The sequence below is a fragment of the Lissotriton vulgaris genome, chromosome 10, assembly GCF_964263255.1.
Source record: "Lissotriton vulgaris chromosome 10, aLisVul1.2, whole genome shotgun sequence".
Taxonomy (NCBI): domain Eukaryota; kingdom Metazoa; phylum Chordata; class Amphibia; order Caudata; family Salamandridae; genus Lissotriton; species Lissotriton vulgaris.
Window position 1 is genome coordinate 90,165,901 of NC_141698.1, and position 24,660 is coordinate 90,190,560.

At 43.0% G+C, this 24,660-nt stretch overlaps 1 protein-coding gene across 1 annotated transcript in view; it reads left to right on the forward strand.

Moving 5' to 3' along the window:
- The window catches only part of LOC147684728 (uncharacterized), a 112,144-nt gene that overhangs the window by 48,263 nt on the left and 39,221 nt on the right, over positions 1-24,660 (forward strand). Inside the window, exon 2 of the mRNA XM_086940570.1 lies at positions 23,435-23,525. The gene's annotated coding sequence lies outside the window, so the exon portion shown is untranslated. The remainder of the gene's footprint in view (positions 1-23,434; positions 23,526-24,660) is intronic.

Below are 24,660 nucleotides of genomic sequence, written 5' to 3' on the forward strand. Positions count from 1 at the left end.
TAGGACATAGCTCTCCAGACGCTTTTTTGACAACCCGCCATGTGCTTCGCTGTGGCATATGACATATCTTTATTTTTCACAGCTCTAATGTGTTCTAAGATACGTTTTTTTAAAGTACAAATTGTGCTTCCGATGTATTTTGATCCACATTTACATTGTACAATATAGACTACGTGTGTGGAGGAGCAGGTTATTTTTCCAGAGATCGGGGTATTTCTTCCATCTACTTCTTCAAAAGTGGTTTTGTTTTGGCCAATTTTGCATGCCTTGCAGACATTGCATTTTCTCAACGCGGTGGTCTGAGCTGGAGTAATAAACCGATTTGCGAATAATTCAGAACTTTGTGTGCTGCATCCTTTGTGAGAAACAAAAATATATATATATAAAAGCGTATTCTATTAGTAGGTGTAATATATTAAAAAATTAAATTCATATAAAGTAAATTTTCAATTATTTTAAATTGTGTTTTCATATATATATATATATATATATATATATATATATATATATATATATATATATATTCACACAATCTTCAAACCTCCACACGCAGGCGGCGAAAGAAGAGGCAGACCCCACGTTATCCGGGCAAGTTGTTATTTATTTAAATGCCTTTCAAAAATGCAACGTTTCGAGTACTGGCGTACTCTTGTTCACACACCACATTTGAGTTAGGAGATTTCTTTTATCTATGCAGTTCTGACCCAAACCTTTAGGGCCACACCTACCACACGTGCGTCACATGGTTCAGCCTACGGCTGGGTTTAAGCAATTTAAAGCCACAGTGCACAAATTTGCTATGTCTTTGGTGTTGACTTAAAACAACTTTAAAAAAAACATTTTGTCAATTAATGCCTGATACAAATGTTGTCAAAATCACTGAAAATACATGTGTATTACTGTACAAATACTTTAAAGTGTGAATGTCTCATAACTGCATGAATGCAATAAATATACCCTTGATCGCAGGATAGCTGTAGTGATATGCATGAAAGCATATTTCAACTCTCAATCAATTATCAAACAGAGCTAGACCTTTCACAAAATGTTTATATAAAGCATTATAAAAATGTTTTAACGTTGAAATTGATAGCAGTACCGTTATAAATTGCTACACAGCTTGGCAGAACTTTGTGAAAGAAGGAAAATATATCACCAAAAAGCACCTCAGTGTAAAAACCAAAGTTTCGAGCTACAGTCCTGTATACTTATTTTAAAATGTATACATTTAAAATTTTATATTACATAAATATTAAGGACTATTTACAAAAAAACCTATATATTGTATATATCAAAAGTGCTCAAGTGAATTCATAGTGCAAATAAACCACCTAAAGAAATTTTCACCAATAATTATTTAAAAAACTGCCCTGCTCAGAAACCTGAACAGATAGCTTAGAAACAAAAATCGGACTGCAGATCCCCTAAAACAGGCGCTTAGTTGTGATTTTCAGGTACTACAAGACATATATGATTCAACATTCTTGGCTTAGAAAACATAACAGCAAAACCATGGTGTATTGTATGTATACTGAATACAGAGTGTGTAAGCTGGATCAACACTCCTACAGAAAATTGTGCATGTCCTCTGTCGCGTTTAAACCATTAGGTTGTTTGCTGTCGAGCTTGATAATGTACTGCGTTTCCAGTCGGCGTGATAATTTCTCGCGGTCGCCCCCTCGCCTCAATGGAGCAACCGCATCGATGACATAATAAGTAAGACACGACGGATCCCTGTTGTGCCTGCTGTTAAAGTGGCGTGCAACCGGATATGCCCCATCGTGATTAACAATAGCACGAAGGTGCTGCAGTATTCTAACATGCACCTGAGCGCCGGTACTGCCCACATAGCGTAGACCGCAGGTGCATGTTAGGACGTAAACCGCAAACTCCGTGCGACAGTTGTAATTGCCGCGAATTGGAAATTCAGTATCAGAAAACGGAGTGCGGTAATGGGTGATGTTCTGCCCAAATTTACATGCTCGACACGAGGAACATTTGTGAAAGCCTTTGCCTCCAAACCATTGAGTGACTGTAGATAATTCAGGGCTAGATTTAACCAGCTTGCTGCGCATACTAAATGCACGCCTGAATGTGATCACAGGTCTATCGGGAGTCATATCCCGTAAAACACCATCAGTTTTTAAGACTGCCCAGTGTTTATTCATTATGGATTTAATCTTGTGGTGCTGTCTACTGTATGTAGTTATTAACCTGGTGGTATCAGCCATGGCATCATTGTCAGGGGGTTTGGGTGCCAGCAAAGAGTCTCTAGATCTTTCTCGACTCTTTTCCAGTGCATTATCTAGACAGGCTTTACTGTACCCTCTAGCCTGTAGTCTAGCCAACATCGCAACAGCTCCTTCCTCAAACTTCTCTTGAGTGTTGCAAATTCTTTTTAAGCGCAACAATTCGCCAAGAGGGATACTCATGATGACATGTTTGGGGTGACCACTGCTGGCATGTAATATACTATTGCCAGCAGTGGATTTCCTGTGTAGGGAAGTAATAATCCTAGTACCTTTGATATTGATGGAAACATCAAGAAACTCAGCCGATGTGGTACTAATGTTGGATGTGAAAAATAAGTTGAAATGATTCGTGTTGAGTGTGTTTACAAATGTTTGAGCACTCATAACATCACCCTCCCATACACAAAAAATATCGTCAATAAAACGCATCCAGTGCTTGATGCGTTCAAAACCAGGAATGCCAGGTAAGTCCCGCTCCTCCCACAGCCCTACGTGCAAGCACGGGTATCTGGGGGGAGAAGCAGGATCCCATGGCTACACCGCGTATTTGTCTCCAAATGTCTTTTCCAAAGAGAAAATAATTATTGTCAAGGCACCATTGTACCAAATTACAAATCATTTTGTTGTGACTAAAGTACATACAAGATTTATGTCCCAAGAAGTGTATTATACCTTCGATGCCTTTCGTGTGTTCGATACAGGTGTATAAGGACTCAGTGTCCAAAGTGATGATGCACCAGTTCTCCTGCCATTGTATAGCTTCTAACTTGGACAAAAACTCGCCTGTGTATATATATATATATATATATATATATCATTCAGCAAGATTGTTTCAATATAAAAAGAAAAAAGAAACACGCCGCACACTACTCCATAGGTTAGGTTCTTTGGTTTATTTTCTGTAGGATCCCCACCTACGCGTTTCGGACAACAATCTGTCCCTGGTCACGGTACAGGGACAGATTGTTGTCCGAAACGCGTAGGTGGGGATCCTACAGAAAATAAACCAAAGAACCTAACCTATGGAGTAGTGTGCGGCGTGTTTCTTTTTATATTGAAACAATCTTGCTGAATGGTATTTTGCGAGGGTGTCCTGAACCTCGCCGCCGGCACCAGCTACAGAGCTCCTCTCATCATTGGGACATTTGCTCATACATATATATATATATATATATATATTAATAGAAGCAGAGAACTCTGGCTAGTTCTCCGGTTTCGGTGAAAAGCAGCTCGTTTATAGGGCCCTTTCAACACCAGCTACACTCAAGATCTGCTCACCTCAAATGTGATTAGAGCTCTTCAAAGAAGTAAAGCTTTGTCCAGACACAAGGGATCACCCAGTATAATTCAAAACAATACCCTTTCAGGCATACAGTGATGCATAAATGATGCAAAAAAAGAAGCAGAGAACTCTGGCTAGTTCTCAAGTTTAGGTGAAAAGCAACTCCTGTATAGAGCAGGACACTGTGTCAGGGGTTGCTTTTGGTCATTTCAGGTTGGCTTGGTTGGTATTTTACCAATTCGGAGCTGAATTATGACATGCCCAATAGTCCTACGTTTACCTTTCCTCACCATCTACTAACTACTACTGAATACATACATTTATATCAGGTTTACTTATGGAATTTTTTACTATTAACAGAGGAACGGCTTTGCCTACAATAATATGGGACACCATGAAAGCATATGTCCGTGGTATAACGTTACAATATGTGGTCAAGTAAACTAGAGACACCACCAAAGAAGCTACCTCTCTACAACAAACGATTCGCCAGCTCAAACTACTTCATGTACTTAAAATTACTCAGGGTGCTGCAGATGAACGCAAAGTATTTTCTCAACTTTTAGAGATGCGGTCCTGTGCTAGGTGCAGACTGAATGAACAGATAGCTGCTAGATTTGTAAAATACAGGAGGCTTCAGTACGAATATGGGTAAAGGGTCGGCTGAGTATTAGCATATCAAATTACAGAAGAACACAACCAGGGAAAAATTCAGGCCATTAAGGGAGTAGATGGCAAACTTTACACAAACACCACACTCATCTTGGAACAATTCTCTTGGTTTTATAGAAAGATATACTGCAAGTCACAAGAGTTTGATCAGTATAAATGTGCAGAATGTATTCAACTGTGGCACCTACCATGTCTTACTGGAATATGGCGCATTACATCGTGATGTATTACATCGCATGCTTTTTCAACGTGGTCATTACAACGATCGCGTTGTTAGTACTTAGGAATAGTATTAATTACTATTCCTACTTCAGGTTGCGCAACAGTAGGGAAGGTGTTGAAATTAATTTCCAATACCTCAGCGCCCCCTACTACAAGTCGTTGTAACAACTGGGTCGTTGTAACAACTGCGTTGTAATAGTAGCGCTATCTAATGACAGCATTGTAAACGCTGTTTCCAGTCTCAATCTCAAACAATCTCGAGGCTGGAAATTGAGGCTGCATTATTGACCCTACGCTTGGGTAAGGCGGCTGGGGAAGACTCACTGCGTACAGAGTTTTTATAAGACATTCAAAGAGATATTGAGCGTGGAATTTGCCTCTGTTATCCAATTCATTCAGGCAGGAGGGGCTGTTGCAGAATGCTGGAACACAACTAATATTGTGGTCGTTCTAAAAAGGCTAAACCAGCCAATGATTTGGGATCATATTGGCCCCTTTCATTGATTAACACAGATACTAAATGGTTTGCCAAAATCTTGTCCTGCCATCTCGCTCCAGTAATTTAACTTTTAGTATCTGCACAGCAACACAGATTTGTCTCAGGCAGAGATGCCACAGGGCATATCAAAACAGTAATTGCTGCATTTAAAATTGCTGGGAAATGCAACATGAACATGGGTATGATATTACTCCATGCCGAGAAGGCATTCAACCATGTTGTGTGGGCCTGCTTATGGGCCTTTGGTATAGAAGAAGACTTTATTAAATTGATTCAGTGACTTTTTTAAATCCTATGTGCTCGGGTGGCACATGCTAGGAGCTACTCTGGATTCTTTCAGATCTATCGTGGGATAAGACAGGGGTGTCTCCTTTCACCCTCCTTTTTGCTCTTTATACCTCCTTAGGAATATACTCTTGGTGATCAATAACTGAAATCAAACGCGGGAAACAACAGTTACAACGCAACTGTTACAACGGACTACTTTTACAACGCAACTACTACAACGCAGGATCCTTTACAACGCATGCCTTTACAACGCATGACAGTACATAGCAGATGCTATTACAACGCATGCCATTACAATGTAAGTATAGGTAAGTTTATCTTTTTTAAAACATTTATTTAATTTGGGTTTTGGGGTACAGGGGTATTTTTAGGGTTCAGGGCTAGGTTTGGGTTATGGGGTACAGGGTATTTTTAGGGTTCAGGGCTAGGTTTGGGTTATGAAGTACAGGAGTATTTTTAGGGTTCTGGGCTAGGTTTGGGTTATGGGGTACAGGGGTATTTTTAGGGTTCAGGGCTAGGTTTGGGTTATGGGGTACAGAGGTATTTTTAGGGTTCAGGGCTAGGTTTGGGTTATGGGGTACAGGGGTATTTTAAGGGTTCAGTTTTTAAAAAAATACTTTAAATAAATTAAATTAATTTAATTAAATTAATTAAATATTTATTAATTACAATATTTTAAAAAAATATATACTTACCTATACTTACGTTGTAATGGCATGCGTTGTAATAGCATCTGGGCAGGGGGACTTGATCCTTCCCAATCGGGGTTCAGGCCCAGGCACAGCACTGAGACCGCCTTGCTGTCCGTCGCTGACGATCTTCATATGCTACAGGATAAGGGTTATTCCGTTATCCTGGTGCTTTTAGATCTGTCAGCGGCGTTTGACACTGTGTCACATGATATCATGACCTCCAGACTCATTGACATCGGTCTGGGAGGCAAGGCGCTGGCCTGGTTAAGGAGTTTTTTCACCAAGCGCACTCAGAGAGTCATACTGGGTCCTTACCAGTCAGAGGAGGTGGAGATCTCAAAGGGGGTGCCGCAGGGCTCCTGCTTGAGCCCAACGCTTTTTAACATCTACGTGGCGCACCTAGCTAACATCATGAGATCCCACGGGTTCATCCCTGTATCGTATGCAGACGATACTCAACTCCTCTTCCCTTTCAAAATCATGACTCCTGAAGTGCGTAACTCCTTTGCCCGGGGGATGAAAGAGGTGGCTTACTGGATGGCAGCAAACTTCCTTCAGTGTAACGTCTCAAAGACTGAGGTGATGCTCTTTGGAGAAGCGAAACGACTGTGGACTCCTGACTGGTGGCCTCAAGACCTAGGCCCAGTCCCTGTGCCCAAAGGGGTAGTGAAAGACCTAGGAGTCAAACTGGATCAGGAGCTCGCCCTTAAACATCACACTAATCAAGTGGTAGGCTCCTGTTTCCATGTTATTGGTCTTCTCCGAAGGGTATTCCCTCTGTTATCTGATACCACCAGGAAAACTCTAGTTCAGTCGCTTGTGTTGGGCAGACTGGATTATTGTAATGGTTTGCTGTTAGCCGCCAATGAGGGGATCATTACCAGACTCCAAGTCGTGCAGAACACGGCGGCACGTTTAGTTCTGAATGCCCCAGCACGCACACCCTCAAAACCGTTACTAAATCAACTGCATTGGCTCACAGTGAAACAGAGGGTGTTGTTTAAAACGTGCTGCATCATCCATAAATGCCTCACCGGTAAAGGTCCTGATTATCTAACTAAAAAATGTGTTCCCTATATCCCCTCGAGAGCTCTGAGATCTGGAGATCAAGAGTTGTTATGTGTCCCCAGGTTCTGGAAGACCAGACAAGGAGGAAGGGCTCTGTCTGTAGCAGGACCAAAGCTCTAGAACGATCTTCCTTACGACATCAGAGTCTGTAAGGAACATTTTCCTTTTAGGAAAAAATTAAAAACTTTTCTGTTTAACTACTAGTTCTGGTTAGGCATTTACTAAACTTAAGATAGAGCCTGCTTGGTCTCAGATGTTGCCAAAGGCGCGGAGATACTCCTCAGGGAGTTGATTCCCAGCGCGTTATAAGTATGCAAATAAATAAATAAATCTGCTATATAATGACATGTGTTGTAAAGGAATGCGTTGTAAAGGATCCTGCGTTGTAAAAATCGCGTTGTAATGGTATGCGATGTAAAAGTATGCGTTTTAACGTCATACATCCATCAAACGCATATGCCGACGATATGGCAATTTTCTCTTCCAACCCAGCAATAGCAGTCACTCATGTTACTCTAGAATGACGTATTTTTTGCGAATTTTATAGGCTATAGGCTGAATCTAAAACTCAGATTCTTCTGAATGTTATATCTGATGCTCCAAATCTAGGAGTCACTACCTCAGTGGTTTATGTAGGCATCAGGCTGTCCTCTATGGTTTCTAATATTGTTAAATGAAATTACAAAACTTTGTTATCTGCAACCATTGTTAAACTTAAATCATGCAATAAGTTACCACTCACTAATATTGAATGAGTAAATATTGTTAAAATCAATATTCTCCCCAAATTTCCCTCTTTTTTTTAGGGCAATTCCGCTGAGGGTCTTGGATTCCTTTTTAAGACGGCTGGAAGGCATTATTGGTAGTTTTATTTGGGGTAACAGGCGGGGAAGGCGTGCTAGCTGATTTTTGAAATCACCCTATAAGAGAGGAGGGCTCTCGCTTCCGAATTTTAAGTTATACTTTTGGGCCGCTTTTACTGGACGATTGCGCAGTTTACTGACTTATGGGGAGCCAGGTTCAGCATCATTCTTCTACCAGCTTGCTCTTGGAGCAGAATTTAGGCTTTCTTTTATCGACTAAATGATCCAAACTACTAATAAATGGTGCCTTTCAAAATACTTAAAGATGATATTTTTATCTGGAAGGGGATTTGTAAGAAATATTCTGTTGATTTTGTCAACAAAGATACCCCCATATGGGCCAATCCTGCTTTCCCCCTTATTTCTCGAGAAGCAACCTGTAGAGTCTGGGAGATTGCATAAAATTAAACAGTGGGCCAATTATTTGATCCTAATGGCTTTTGATCCTTTTTGGACTTACAAGATGCCTTTGGACTCCCCCGTCATCCTTTCTTTAAATACCTTCAACTGAAGGACCATATGCGGACGAGCAGAGAGCATGCAAATGACATCGACAGCTCAGAGCTCTCTTCATATTATTTTAAGCCTGGTACTAAACCTAATATAAAGATGGTGTATCAGGCATTTTTGCAGTTTGCTATAGAAGACTCTCCGTTATTAGCATCAAAATGGAGCAGACTCCCCTCGTCTGAGGTATCGGTTGGGGAAATTCAGTTGGCCTCGAATCTACTGGACCGCTCTTTACACTCTATTAATCTTAAACTACAACAGTGGCGTATGCTGTGCCTTTTATACTATACTATACCCCAGATGTAATATTAAAATGGGGAGCAACTGCCCCTACAGATTGGATAGATAGAACAAGATGCCCTTAGTGTAATAATTGTGCTGCATGTGTCTTGCACATGTTAGCACTTTACCCCACTTACAAACATTCTGGTATCTGCCCGACTTTGCATTGCTAGGGCATGGATCTCAGGGAATGCTCCTAAGGATTCCGAATGGTGCTCCCTTATCTAACAGATATATGAATTAGAGTTCGCTTTGGCTAAAGCCAGGGGTCCCTCCTCGCTGCTAAAGATTGATAAGATCTGGAAACATTATAGACTGGATTGTTTTAATGTCGATAATGATTATTTGGTTATTGAAATGGTCTAAAAACAATTTTTTATATATATGTTTATATCCCTGTAATGTAATATAATATAGTCTTGGCCAGTCTATTAATTTATCTATGAATTTATTGTGAATTAATGAATGAATTAGTTTATTATAATTGTGTCTACTTGGACTGCTTTACTTTTATGTTTACTGTTAGAAATGGGGGCCTGTATTTGGCAATGGTTTACACCTTTGTCCAAATAGGGACCCTTGCTTCTAGTCAGCATAAGGGGGATACACTCCTAGATAACCCCTGCTCACCCCCTTGGTAGCTTGGTTTGAGCAGACAGGCTTATCTCAGAGGCAGTGTGTAAAGCATTTGTGAACACGTACAGTAATACAGTGAAAACACTACAAATGGACACCACACCGGTTTAGAAAATAGGTAATCTTTACTAGACTTAATACAAGACCAACGACAAAAATCCACCACAGTAATCAAAAATAAGACTTTAAAATGGTAGAAATAGCTTAGTTCAATGTAGATGGTAAATGCAACACTTTACTCTCAAAGTACCTTGGATGCGTCTCGCAAAACAAACAAAATGGTCGCAGCGAAGGTGATGAGTTGGTTCCTTACTTTGGCGGGAGGTATTGCATTGGTTCCTTACTGCAGCACAGGAGAGGTGATGCATTGGTTCCTTACTGGAGAGGAGGTGATGCGTCGGTTTCTTACTGCGTTCTGGTTATGATACGACAAGATGGCGCCGCGATGCGTCGATCCGGTGTGAAGCGACAAAAGGCCATCTTTGATGCGATGCGACAATGTGAATGCGATGAGTGCACGTCCGACGGCTTTGCAGAACAATTGATGAACTTTGGAGCTGCGACAGGCCCTGTGACGCCCTTCTCCGGTGATGCGACGGTGACCTCTGCGTCAGCGGCACACTTCTCTGGTGATGCATCACTCTTCGTCTGCGAGGCGACGGCGAACAGCAGTGGCGGCGGCATGCTTCTTCGGCAATGCAACGGCAACTGCTGCTGCAGCGACACACTTCTCGTTGAGTCGCGCTTCCAGCTCCCAGCGACACGCAGTCTTCTCAGAGGGCCCAAACAACAGCAGGCACCTCTCTGCAGGTAGAATTCCCAGCAAGGGAATTTAGGGAGAGATGGTGGTGAAGACTTTGTGTCCCTGAGACTTCAGAACAGGAGGCAAGCTCAGTCTCAAGCCCTTGGAGATCTTCCTCAAGATGGTAAAGTAAACACAACAAAGTCCTTTTCTTGGCAATAAAGTAACCACTGCTGGCCAACCCCAACAGCAAACAGCACAGGAGCAGTAATCTTCCTTCAGCTTCTCCGGATTTTCTCCTTGGCAAAGGTTCGTCTTGATTCAAGTGATCTAAAGTTCTTGGGTCTGTGCCCCAATATTTATACTGCAAAATTCTTTGTTCTCTGAAGGCAGAGAGTGTCTGTACTTAGTCAAAACCAGTTCTGTACTCCCGGGTGCAGCTTCCTGGCAGGAGGTGAACCCAGCATTGTTTGAGAGCAGAACTGACCCAGATAGCGGAAAGGAAATCTCCTCCCCCTACTCTCTATTCTATGAGGGCTCAGGTCAGTGAAAGGAAATCTCGCCCCCTACTCTATATTCTATGAGGGCTCAAGCCAGTGAAAGGAAATCTCTTCCCCCTACTCTCTATTCAATGCAGGCCATATTCTGCCCAGCCCTGACCCATCGGACTGCTGGAGCCAAGGCCCTCTCCAGCCCCCTGTCACTCACAAACCAGACATGGAATACACAAACCTAGCAGAGATAACTGGATGGTTAGGCAAGAAAATACCTACAGTCTAAAAGTGGTATTTTCAAACACAGAATGTAAAATTCACCCTCACTAAAAGATGTATTTTAACATTCTGAGTTCAGGCATACTAAACTCGAATTTCTACCTAGTTCCCTGGGTCAGTTAGAATTATAAGATGTTATAATCAAACTGCCCATTCTTGCCTATGGGAACAGGTAGCCTTGCAATAGTGAAAACCGAAATTGGCTGTAATTCACTATCTAAACATGCCACACACATCAGGGCATGTCCTACCTTTTACATACAATGCACCCTGCCTATGGGGGTACCTTGGGCCTACCTTAGAGGTGACTAACATGTAGAAATGGGAAGGTTTAGGGACTGGCAAATGGGCGCACTTGCCAAGTCGACATGGTAGTCCCAGACTCCACACAGGCTCTGCAATGACAGGCCTGAGCCATATTTTACAAGCTGCTTCTGTGGGTGCACAACCAGTGCTGCAAGCCCACCAGCAGCATTTGATTTCCAGGCCCTGGGCACACATGGTGCACTGTACTAGGGTCTGACAAGTAAATCAAATAACCAATCATGGAGTCACTAATCCATTACAACAATTTACAATAGGGAGCACTCGCCCCTTGGCACTGAATAGCAGTGGCTAAGTGCCCAAAACATCTAGACCAGCAAAAAAAGGAAGGGAGACCCACGCCAATGGTGCCAGATCTAACATTTACCCTGTATGAATTGCTTTTATTTGTCTTACACTATGACCGAAAAAATGAAATAAAAATAAATGGCATGTTCACCTATATGATATCACTGGTTGATAGGTTTAGTAACCCAAATATCACACAACATACATCAGAGAGGAGATAGAACCTGAATTTATATCACTCATTTGTTAATGTTCTGTCTCTGCATGAACATTTACACAAATTCAATCATATATTAATGAGAGAAAAGTGCTCTTACTGTAATTCTGCTTATCTTCCCTTTCACAAGAAAACCACTTCCCTTTTACAAAATACTGTAAAACAATTTTGTAATGGCAGCCTGCAGTTTGAGAAGATTGGAATCTGTTTTTCATCACTTACTTCAGCTGCGCTGGCTCCTGGTGGAGAAGGTCATCTTTTTTTTAAGTTGTTTGCCGATGTATAAAATAATATCTTGAACCTGGACCTAAATTCTGCACTAATAAGATTATGAAATACATTCCTACCAGAAATCCCAGATAGGAAGCTCACCTTTGCATGTCCCTGTACCAGACAAATGAAATGGCTGGAAGAGCCTTCCGTGGCTGAATGTTCGGCTGTGGGATGCTGTTCCATCAGGGATCTATCTTCTCTCCCGATTAATAAAGTTCAGAAAAGACCTGTAACCCTGTCCGTTTTCAAAAAGTCCTGTCCATTTATATCTTTCTGGGTCATATACCTAGTTCCAAGAACCTCCTCTTGAAGTGTTGGCTGACTTCTAAAATGAAACCAAAGAGATGGATGGCATGCTTGAATTAATCTCAGCCACCGGCAATCGCTCTGGTCGGCATCCCAATCTATTGTTTTTTGCCCACTATGTCACCTCACTTTAGATACAGTTTTATGCAAATAGTTCCTGATCCTGCTGTAATGGGAATAGTCCTGCCCAAATGGCCAGGCCAGGTCCTCTCTGAACCAGACCACAATCAACCCAGGACTGGTTTCACCTTTATTAGGGCTCATCAGCAGGGAGGTGTTTAAACTTGGTTTTTTTTTGGATAAGGAACTTTAATACACTTAGGCACAGGTTTACAAAGATTTTGTGTCTTGGTTACATCACTTTTTTGAAGCAGCCTTTTGATATTTACAACGCCATGCAAATGTTGATTTGTGTGGCTTTGTAACACAGAAAAGTAAAACAAGGCAGAGCATTGTGCCGCCTTATGATCCTTTGCATCAAATCGGCATTCCACGGGAGGTGCATGGACATTCCCGTGCTTCCACCATGGATTTTGATGCAAACCCATATTTAAAAAGAGTTGTAGACGTGGGTTTGCTCCAGAATGGTGCGCCTGCCTAAGACTTACATCACAAGGAGAAATATCTTTATTTCTCCTTTTTATTTCCTCTTTGCAAGTGTTTTAGATTCTGCAGAACACATGCAAAGAGGAAAAATCCTCCACCAGTACTTTTTGTGAAAGCAAGGTACCCCTTTCTGCCAAAATGCTACCCTGAACATAATTCAGATACCCTTACACTATGGTGCAAATGTGCCTGATTTGGCACTTGGCAGCCCAAAGTGCACTAGTGACTGGAGAGGGAAGAACTGCACCATTTCTTCGAAAATATGGCTCAGTTGTGCTTTTTTGCAGTTGATGCAATGCAGTGTTTAATATATGGCTCTTTTAAGCATGCCGGCTTGCCATCAAACTTTTCTAAAGTTTATTAGTTTTCAAAAAACAAAACTCCCAAAGTAGGAGTTTGTTTAAAAATGTTTTTTAAATACTAAAGACTCTCACACCGGTTTCCTCCCTTGGAGTGGGTGTTGTTTTTGTTTTTGTTCTGTCCCTCACCGCTAGGATATTCATGGCAGTGACAGCCAGAGAGGGAAAAAAAGGTAATCTAACCGTCCACTTTAAATAGTGCAAAGGATCGGATGGCTTCCTCCCGATGGTACCTACTCCGCTGGGATATCGGAGGAAGTTTTACACTGACTGAGTAAATTTTACTCCATCTGCCTAAAACTTGTGGTCCGCTCAGCCATACAATGGACAGAGTCCATCCGTCCACCAAACTCTAAATCAGCATCAGAAGCCCCTTAAATGCAAATCAGTACTAACCCTGCTCCTCATGAAGGCAGTCCTTCCTGAACTGTGGTCCCTCACACATTAACCAGGTAAACTATTGCTTTTTTTGTTTGGGAAATTTGAGATTCACACCAACCGAATCTCTGGGCAACAAAAACAAGGTGATGGGTGGATTGTTAGAAAGAATCTCAGCCACGGGTACTTGCTCAGGGCTGCATCTCAATCCATCATTTTTCGCCCAACGAATCACCATAGTTTGGACCCGGCAACATGCAAATCAGCACGTGAGGGTGAGGCACAGGGCCTGGCTGTTGACTGTGCACAGCGAGGTGTTGTGCGCACACAAACTGGGGCATAGGGCCATGCTGAAGTATATATAAATATGTAGGGGCAGATTTACAAGCCTCCTGCGCCACCAGTACATCACTTTTTGTGACGTACTGGTGGCGTATCTTACTACTCCATATTTATAAGGACAGGAAAAGCCACCCTTTTCTTGTAAATATGGCCCCTTTACACGCGGCACTTTGCTAGAAAGGGGCGTTCCATGGGTGTTGCTGTGGGTGTTCCTACCAGTGCCGGATTGGGAGCCAAAACCGGCCCTGGCAAAGTGCTCGCCCGCCCCCCACGCCCCCCCCCCCCCACTCCCCCGGGGGTTGGGGGTGCCGCCGAGCTCTCTGCCAGGGCTGGTTTTCGGCTGATTTTGTTACAGGGACGATTTTGCAGCTATGCTGCAAAAACGGCCCTGTAACAAAATTGGCCCCCAGGGGCCCGAAACCGGCCCCCACCCGTGCGGCGCACCGGGGGATGGTCCGGTGCCCACTACGGGCAGTCCGGGCCTGGTTCCTACGCAACACCCATGGAACAAGACACATTTCCAGATTTACGAGGAATCGTAGGGCGGCACAACAAGGAGAAAAGTTTTTATTTCTCCTTGTTTTTTCCTCCTTCAATGTGTGCTGCCTTCTACAGCACGCATTGAAAGAGGAACATGCCTGTAGTGATTGTTTTTGTGCAGGAAGGTGCCCCTGCACAAAACAATCTCCCCATGATGCAGACATCCTTGCACCATAGTGCAAGGGTGCCTGCTCTAGCGCAAGGCAGCAGTTTGTGCGCCAGCCCAGGAGGAAGCACAGAGACACGCCATGTTGTAAATATGTTGCATCCCTGAGCTTTGAAAGTGACTCCGTGCAGCTCAGCCAAATGGCTTGCAAAACGCACTGAGTCACTTTCATTGTAAATCTGCCCCATAGAACTTATGAAAGTTTTTTTATTACAAAGGGCTCCCTTGAGAGCTGAAACTTTCTCTAGGCTACACTTATAAAGGACCATTAAACGAGTTTTAGGTTTCTAAGAAAGACCAGACAGATCTTGCACAGTGGAGAATTCTTGTCAGCTGGTAGTCAACAGTTGTACAGGAGCATTCTCGGAAACATCTCTTATTAATGTAGTCTGCATTCAATGAAGCCACGGGCCCTCGTCCAAAATGCCTGCTTTCCTTTACATGGACGTAGAAATGTCAGCGGTTCTGCGCTATCAACGCTTTTAAAGAGTATCCGGCGTCATTTATTGCCTTTAATTTCGCTTGTGTAAACACCAGTGACGCGGCTTTGCACACCCTGTGCTATTTGTTCAAGTGTACACAGGGCCCTCTGGGGTGGTTGCAGCGCTATCCATCTTAACGTTCTTCCCCTGCTGGGCAGAAATGACATTTAAAGACAAATTGTAAAAGAGGTGTAAATCACTATATTAATTTATGTACTCTGGTGTTTTATTAAGTGCAGCTCTACCACCACCCACCAGTTTTGAAAGTCTGCCTGATGCTTGGTAATGGCGGGTTAAGGCCTTTAGTTTCAATGCTGCAGCGTTTGTCTTCCTGATTTTTCTAGTTCTTCCAGAGAGGATGTGGCTTAATGGCTGGGGCGGCCGACTCTGAAGTTGGGGAACCAGGTTAGAGTCTGGCGGGAAGCTCAAGCACCCTGTTATTCTGAGCAAATCACTTAATCTTCCCGTGCATAAATAAATGGGGAAAAAATTATAAATGCCAAAACTGCAGCACTGAAACAACCCTACTGCAAGTGGTTGATGAAGCGCTGAGGATACTCGATTCGGGGGGGTCCTGTCTTCTAATTCTCCTAGACCTCTCTGCAGCCTTTGACACTGTCAATCACAACACCCTCCTCAACACTCTTTAACAGAGAATGGGCATGGAGGGCACTGTGCTTAAATGGTTTGCCTCCTTGCTCTCAGATAGTTCCCAAATGATCAAAATAGAGAACAGTCTTTCATCTCCAGTGGCAGTAGGTCAAGGTGTTCCTCAAGGCTATATACTTGCACCCACATTGTTCAATCTCTATTTAGAACCAGTGGGAAATCTCCTAAGTAAATCCGGGATCCACTATCATCTCTATTCAGACGACACTCAAATCTACCTCAAGGTTGCCTCCACTCACGATCTCTCCATCCTAAGCTCTACTCTCGACTCCATTCAAAACTGGATGTCAACTCATCAACTGATTCTGAATCCCTCCAAAACGGAATTCCTCCTCCTCTCCTCCCCGGTTCAATCATGGATGGATCAGATGAATCTACTTAACAGTAAACCCATCATTGTCGACAGCGCAAAATCCCTTGGTGTCATACTCGTCAATAAACTCAATCTAATCTTCCACATCAATTCCATTGAAAGTCTGCTCGATACCAACTGCGCCTTCTTTGGGGAATTTGTCGCTTTTTCCCAGAGCAGGACCTTTAAACCCTGGTGCAATCGCTGGTCCTCTCCAGACTGGACTACTGCAATTCTCTTCTTACTGGCCTCCCCAAATCCCACTTGTCCCCCCTTAGATCTGTTCTCCATTCAGCAGCTCATTTCATTTATGGGGCCAAAAGAAGCGACCACATCACACCAATATTATTCACCCTCTGCTGGCTTCCCATCGAGGCTAGAGCTATCTACAAGACTGCCTGTATTACCCACAAAGCCTTGCACTCCTCTCCTCGCTATCTGGCGAATAAACTGAAACTCTCTGGAGGTTCTAGACCATCACGTAATGCGGAAAATCTACTGCTTGAACCTCCCACTTTCAAGAAGGAAAGATTGATGGCCCAATCCTTTTCAGGCAACGTGGTGAGAATCTGGAACTCTTTTCCGCCTCAGCCCTGGACCACCACCTCCTCCCAGGTCTTCAAAACGGACCTCAAAGTTCTCCTCCTCCAAAGACACCTCCAAAAGTAATTCACGCCCTCTCTATTATCTGAAGGAAGACCTCCCATCACTGAAAACTCTAATCTCCATGACTATGGAAGTGCCTTCCCAGTGTGTTCTTGTGGTTGGAGTGTATGCCATTTATTGCAGTAATATCCTTGTACCTGTGTTTGGTACTCCTTTGTAACATGCACACGCCACTTTTCTCTTGTAACACACTGTTTGCTACCTCTCACATTTTGTTTGCTTTTGATACTTGCACAAGTGCCACCATTTTTGCCTACGTAACGTTTGCTCTTGTGCCTGAGTGTCTAGCATTTATCGCAGTATATTACCTCTAATTGTACTTTGTTTTCTCCTGTAACCTGCACACTTTTCACTCTTTCCTCCTGTAATGCACTGTTCGCTACCTCATGTATTATGTTTTCTCACAATTGTCACTTTTACCTCATGTAACTTAGCGTCTTCTTTTGTAATTTGTTCACTTGTAATTTTCTGTTCCTATTGTGAAGCGCTCCGACGCCTTCGGGTATAGTCCGCGCTATCTAAAAACGAATAAATAAATAAATAATGCAACCGGTGCTCATGTAAAGCCTCTGATAACTTTGGGTCGAGTTCAAGTTGTATAAAACTGCAAAAGAAAATGTTTGCTTCCTCTCTGGGTGGATTGGCTGTTCTCATCACACTAGCGCCCTCTGCCCCGCCTTTTCTAGTTATTAAAAGCCCTCTCCACCCACATAGGCATTGGGGAAGAGGGCCTGAAATAGCCAATACCACATATCCTTAGTGCTGTGTTAAGATCCATTCAGGTTTTCAGGATATGGACGACGAAACTGTTGACACTGATTATTTGTTTATTTGTCTCCAATTGGAGCCCCCTTTTGCTTTTTTTTGTCCCCCTTGTGTTTTACATTCTCTCCTTTGAGACTTTCTCCATCTGCTTATGAAAACATTCCCAGTCAGATGGACCAAGATGCTTCAAACCAGAAGGTTTTGATTCAGAATGTTGCTTTGCACTGATAGGAGCAGCTAGACAGGGCTCCAGCTCATGAGGATGCAACAGAAACAAAAAACAAATCTAAATTATGTCAGAAGATCTGATCAGCAATGGCAGCTAATTCTCTTCCAGTCTTTCTCTTGTAAAATAAATCTCTCTCTTCAAACGCTGGACAGTGACTGTCATGAGCGCTTTCACTGCAATGTTGAGGGTTGGGACAGTGGGGCAGATTCCACAGAATGTGGTCTGTAACACTACTGTGGCCCAATTTTAGGCCCAATTTCCAGTGGCGGCTGCTCCGCTAAGTCGGTGGAGCAACCCCCCTACTGTTTTTCGCAGTGAAAAAAAACGAAAAATAGAAGGATAATAACTCAACTTTTTAAATATATGTCGATGTATTTTTCCTTTATGTGCTTCTATGGTTGTTCTTCTTACAAACCGAATAAAGCTTATTGAATTGAACTCAACTTTATCATCATTTTATTTGTCCCTGCTGCAGCGTCTTGGTGGGTGGATCTGCCACTGGGGCGATCTTTGTGAATTTTTCTTCGATGTGTCCCATTCACCTCAAGCGTATAACGAAACGTTAGACCCTTTTGCTTTCTGCTCTCTGAACTGCCATTTGTAACTTTAGTTGTATTACATTTATGCACTATCACGTTGATTGATTCCGAGCACTGCAAAAGGTATGAATTGAACAGTTTTGCATAAACATATATTATGTAATGTAAACCGTAGATCATAAAACCAGTTTGGCCTTTGGAGCTGTGTAGAGATTCCACAACATTCTCGTGCATCTAATGGACAAGTAAGGCTGGTCAGTCAGCAACTCAATGTCTTCCAGACATTCCACTGACTGACTCTACCCCAGCTTTAACCACCTTGAAGTCCACCTCTGCAAGATCCCCTTTTGTAAGTTTAATGCCCCTTTTGTAAGTTTAATGCACTGTTGCTTTTTGGTTTTAGGGAGTGATACCAGCTGCATCTCTGTGCCTCTGATGCAAGTATTAGTTCAAAACATTATGGTCCAATATTCACTTAATGGATTTATCATGATCTTCTAGCTAAGAAAATATGTATCAAGGCATTAACATTAAGATTACAGTTTATTTTATATAGATGCTAAAATGTTACTTCATCAGGAATATTAATTTTCATCCAGCGCTACCTTTTCCAACACTAAAGAAAATGTCACACAGCTCCCATTCCACTAGGCAAAACTAGCTATATGATAATAATACTTTATTTGATTTGTGAAAATCATAAAAGGGTGGATCTTACCACCATGATATAGACATTAACATCTTTGAATCGGCATAAAAATAGCATAAAATCACATAGAAAAATAATATAGTAAAATAACACAAAACTTAGCAAATTGCACAGTCATGCAATCACTGTGTAAAATTAAAAAACATGAGTGTGGCTGAGCAAAGGGGTAACTGTCTCATTAAAGCTTCAAGACAACAAATGGGTATTCTGAGGGGGGATACAAAATGCTTGGGGGGTTAAATGTAACTTGGTGGAAATAACACATTATTGACTCAGAATGAGGTGCTTATGCTGGAAGAGTGAGGATAAAGGGTGTCCATTAGGAAAATAAGGGAGAGTCCAGGGCCAGCCGTGAGGAGGCCAGTTGGCCAAGGTCGTCTTTAATTGCTGCCTTGTTTTCCAGCTCTTGGGCAGCGTTAGCCAAGAATTTTATAGTTTTACAGGAAAGTTTTATCCAAGACTCGCTAAGGCATTTTATCACAGCCGCCCTGCGAGTTCTCACTTGCGCTTCTCTTAGGAGTGGTAACAAGAGCGTCCTCCTTAAATTTTGGAGTGCCGGGCATATACATAATAAGTGCAATAATGACTCAACACCCTTGCCACAGAGGCGACAGTCTGAAGTTGACCAGGTCCGTAACCATTTGGGGGTAAGGTCTTTACTCGAGAACCAACCCAGCCTCAGAAGGCTTAATTTCCTCTTGTAATAATCCCTAAAACAAGTTTCAAGTATGGCTGATGTTTCAACTATCTATATGAATATTTGTGAGAAGTCATTATCTAACTATGTGTCATTCTGCTTTCTCTGGTAGTTACAATTCAACAGCCAGGGAAGGTATAGAAAAATTAAGAGCTATTTTTCCTTTTTTTATTTTTTCTTGGGAAGCTGAAATAAATAAACTAATGGTGTGCATACTATGTGAGAGCCAAGCAGCTCAGAGTGGTGCCCCTGGGCTAAAAATTCTTGGTCGGTAAGGGTGCCTACAAGGGATTTAATTGTTTAATCTCAGTCAAAAGTTGTACAGATTCATTATTTGTATGTTGAGCCCCAAATGGTGACTTAACCTTGAAACAATCTAAACGTAAGTAACAATAAGTAATATGCAACAAGTACAAAAATGCAAAGGGTACAATCGGAAACAATAAAACACCATGATAGAGGTTACATGAAGGAGCCTACAAATCGATGATGTGAACATCTATTCCAAAGAATCAAAAATAAGGAAATCAATCTAAAACAATGGACTAAAAAGGCATGCACCAAAAACCTTTTATACAGAATTATTATTTACAAAAATTGTTGAACATTAGGAAATGTCAGATCCTAATGGTATCAAATAGAGGTAGATCAGTTCCACTCATATCTCCATGGGGCCAAATTGCATTGCTCGGGACAAATATACTGATGGTATCAGTTTTCTTGGTGAAGATACTAGGTGAAAGCGATACAAGAAAGAATCATTGACAGACTTCAACCTGTGTATTCCTCACAGGAACAACAAACACTGGCAAAGCCATTAGGTAGCGCCTTTGGGATCTATTGGCTTTGCTAATGCTCTTGGCTATGTTGAGCAGTATTTCTGATGCTGTACAAAATGGCTAAAGAAGCATGGGTGCAGGTATATAACGATGCAAGTGCTTTTTATAAATTTTTGTTTACTGATCCAGGTTGGATTGGTCAACAAAAAGAGAAAAAAAAATGAAGCAATACAGATGAGGGTTGAATTCACAGATGGCAGTGGCTGGAAAGCAACCGCAGAGATGGGGAAGCAGCACGTGGTGGGCAGAAGCAACATGGGCATGCATGGAAGTAACACAAGGGCACAGCTGAGGAGAAAGCAACATAAAGGGTGCAGGAAGGGAAGCAAATGGAGAGAGAGGAATATAGAGCAGGAGACAGCAAATGGAGGTGTGAGAGCACAACATAGTAAAAAATAGTAAATTGATACTTGTATAGCGCACTACTCACCCACAAGGGTCTCAAGGCGCTTGTACGAATACCGCTGTGGAACCCGTCCTGGCTTTCCCTGTGAGGCGTCCACTCCTGGGCACCCCCAGGGTGAAGGCCTGGCATCCTTAGCGTTGTGGGGGCCGTTGTGGAGATTAAGCAAGCTATTGCCCAGAGTTGCAGAGTGGGACTCTATGATTGGAATAGGCACCAAGGCGAGAATTATCAGGTCCGTGGAATTTTGAGCCCAAGACCCACCGAGGCGGGGAATTGAACCCTGGTCCCCGGCTAGACCTCTGCATCAGGGTATGCCGCTCTAACCATTGAGCCACACTTCTCCACTGGAGTGGAGAAGTACACAGGCGAGAACGCATTGCGGGGCGGTGAGATGCACACAGGGGCATCATGGGGTGCAAGGAGAAGCATACAGGAAGAGGAAAAGAACATAAGTGCAGCAGAAGAGAGAAGTACATGAGAGAGAACAGCAGGGAAACATATGCACTATAGTGGAGTGTTTAAAGAAAAAAAAGGTAACGTCTGAAATGTGAGCAATGGAAGAACAACGCAACCAATGAGTCCATGATCCTGGGGAGGACAAGTGCACAAAGAGGAAGTATGTTATGTTATTTGTATTTGTGATGCTCACTATCACCCACAGGAGTATCCCGGCTCTGAGCAGGTGTTTGTGCCTAGCCCTGCCTATGGTAAGTTGGTTAATTGAAAAGCCAGATCTTCAGCTTCTTGCAGAATTCAAGAAGAGAGGAGGAGGCGATGATGTGGTATGGAATGCCATACTTCCCTCTATGAGGGATGTAAAAGAACGCCAGCCCTCCCAATCTGGCTCTTAATATGGTGGGATGTGTGCAAGCAAGAGTCCTGTGGAGCGTAGGCGTCTAGGTGGTTTGTGGAAGGAGATCCGATTGTTCAGGCATGTGTGGCCTGAGGTGTGTGTGTGTGGTACCTTGAATTGAGTGTGTTTTGTGTATCAAGAGTCGGTGGAGTTCCTTGAGACGAGGTGTGATTTGAGTTCTGTGTGGGAGGTTGAGGATGAGTCATTAACAAGTCCCAGATTGTTTGTCGTCTTCTAGTGAGTTGCTTGGTGATTCCAGCTTAGGGAGTACTCCTTTAGTCCAACTTGCTGGTGACTAGGGCGTGAGGGGCAGTTTTGCTAGTGTTGCTTGGGAGCCATTTGAAGATCTTCCTCAGCATCTTGAGGGTGTGAAAGTAGGATGAAGCGACAGTGTTGACTTGTGCAGTCCTGTCGGGTTTACTGTCAATGATTATTTCTGGGTTGCTGGAATGGTTTCTGGGTGTGGGTCTGAGTTCAGCTGCCACCACTGCTGTGATGAGGTATTCTTGCCGAAGATCACTACTTCAATCTTGTTAGTGTTCAGCTTGAGACAGTTGGCTTTTATCCAGTTAGCAACTTTGATCATGCAGGCAGTGAACTTGTTTCTTGTGTTGTGGTCTTGTCCGAGAGGAAGGGTATAAGTTGCAAGTATTTGGCATAGGAGAGAATGTTGTGAGCGTGGATGATGTTGGTCAGAGGGATCATGTATGCGTTGAAAAGGGTGGCCTGAGCAATGAATATTGAGGCCCTCCACAGATAATTTCACAGGCTTCCAAAGAGTAAGATGCCAGGCTGATAGCTTGTTTTCTGTCCATTAAGAAGGAGCAGGTCCAGTCTCGTGCAGGCGCTTGATGGATGGGTTGTGAGACTGCGTCAAAGGCTGCAGAGAGGTTCCTGGAATGAGGCCTGCTGTGCTGTTCTGTCAAGGATCATGCAAATGTTGTCTGTGCGGATGATGAGTGCTATTTCTGTACTGTGGTGAGTCTGAATTCAGATTCATGGTGTTGAGGAGCTGGTGGTTGCTGAAGTTGTCCGCGAGGCATCAGTTGATTAGCTTTTCTAAGACCTTTGCTGGGTATGATAATAGGAAAATGAGTTTGTAGTTGGAAACCCTGGCTGCATCAACCAATAATTTCTTGAGCAGGGCCATGGCGGTGGCATGTTTACAGACGTCCATGAAGTAAAGCCCATAAAATGTAATTACTAAGAAGCAAGCAAAGTAGAGTGACAATGAAGCTAACCAATCTTACTCAATGATTGGGCTTGGACCTAAAAATGAGATGCTACTGGTTAGTCAAAACCAGCTTTCCAACTTCCTACCTCATAGTAGTACCTTTCTCTGCAGCAGTGGAGCTTCCTAGCCTGTTGTTTCTCTGGTAATTTTACTCGCACCCTGGTTCCAGCCACATGCCAAAGGGGGCTCCCAATAATCTCTGATTGCTCAGTTTACAAAGATCCTTCTCTATAGATTCTTGATATGATAATTAGTACAGTGCTCAATCGTATACTGTGTTGGTTATCTGGCTGAAAATGTTCAAATAGTTTCCTCTCTTTGATGCAAAGTTTGATCATCATTTTGGTGCTCAGTGATTTTAACTGAAATTTTTGCTGCCTTCTAGTTCATCTGGCATTTCTTTCTTTTATGCAGAAGTTGCTGGGCACAGAAAGAGTCATGAAAGTGCAAGATCCCCTTACCCACTGAAGTCTCTCGCTCTGAGTTCTGGAGTTCTGGATTACGAGTAAGTCCAGGCCTCGGTACAGGCTATTGCTAGAAGACCGCTATACAGAATTGCTCAGTACAAATCGAGGTTTGGGATAGGGTAGGAGTTTTATAGCACTCTCTAACATTTGCACTCAAAAATCTATCAAGAGGAATCTTGGAAATCTTACACCTCCCAGGAGCAGAGATTTTGATTCTGCAGATGGGACCACATCAGATCAACCATTACTGCATGTGCCCCACTGTTTCATATGTCTGCCTAATTGATCCATCTGTAGTGATTGCTATGGCAGCTGTGCATCTGTGGATCCCACATAGTAGCCATGATGACCATATGCCACAGGTGTAGGCATTGTCATGGGAGCCATGTCCCTGACAGCACCTTGAATTATTTTGCTTCCAAAATCCTCTGGACTGGCAAGGCCTTGTTGCTATACAAATTAGACGTATAGTGTTGTGTCCGTTGGCTGGTTTTCACGATTGCCCCCATCACCAATCACATTCCTCTTCTCTCCCATCACTCCTGTACTCTTCTCCACCCTTTCACTATTTTCTTCATTCCTTTAGCTCCTTCCCTTCTCTGTCTGCTCTCTCATCTGTTCCCCCTTTCTTCCCCATCTCTCAGCACAATCAACCTGTTCCTCATCCTTCTCACTTCTCTAACATTTGACTCTTTGCCCTTACATTTTCAGCTCTCTTCTCCTTGACTTCCTTCCTCACCACAGGCCTTCCCTCTTCCTTCTCTCCTGTCTTTTAATGCTTTCCATTGGCTGCTGGATCTTCTATCGCACTCCCCAGTCACCTCATCAGACAGCCCACCTTGTGAAGTCCCCTGCTCTCCCATCACATCCAAACTCCTCCGAACAACATAGGCACTCTCACCACACCCCTGGTATCATCATTCCACATAACCACACGCTCCATGTGCTCACTAATGCACAGTTATTGACTCACTTCTCATCAATCAACAAACCCCATTAACCAGTGGCGGCTGGTGACATTTGAAATTAGTGGGCGAAAAATTACTGTCATACTAAAATTAAAGAATTGTGGGCACTCAATACCTGACAATATGTCTAGTGGTACTGGGCTCAGCACGCAGCTATGCCAGTGAACACCAACGCTGCCCTGTAACGTCCCCTCTTTCCTGCATG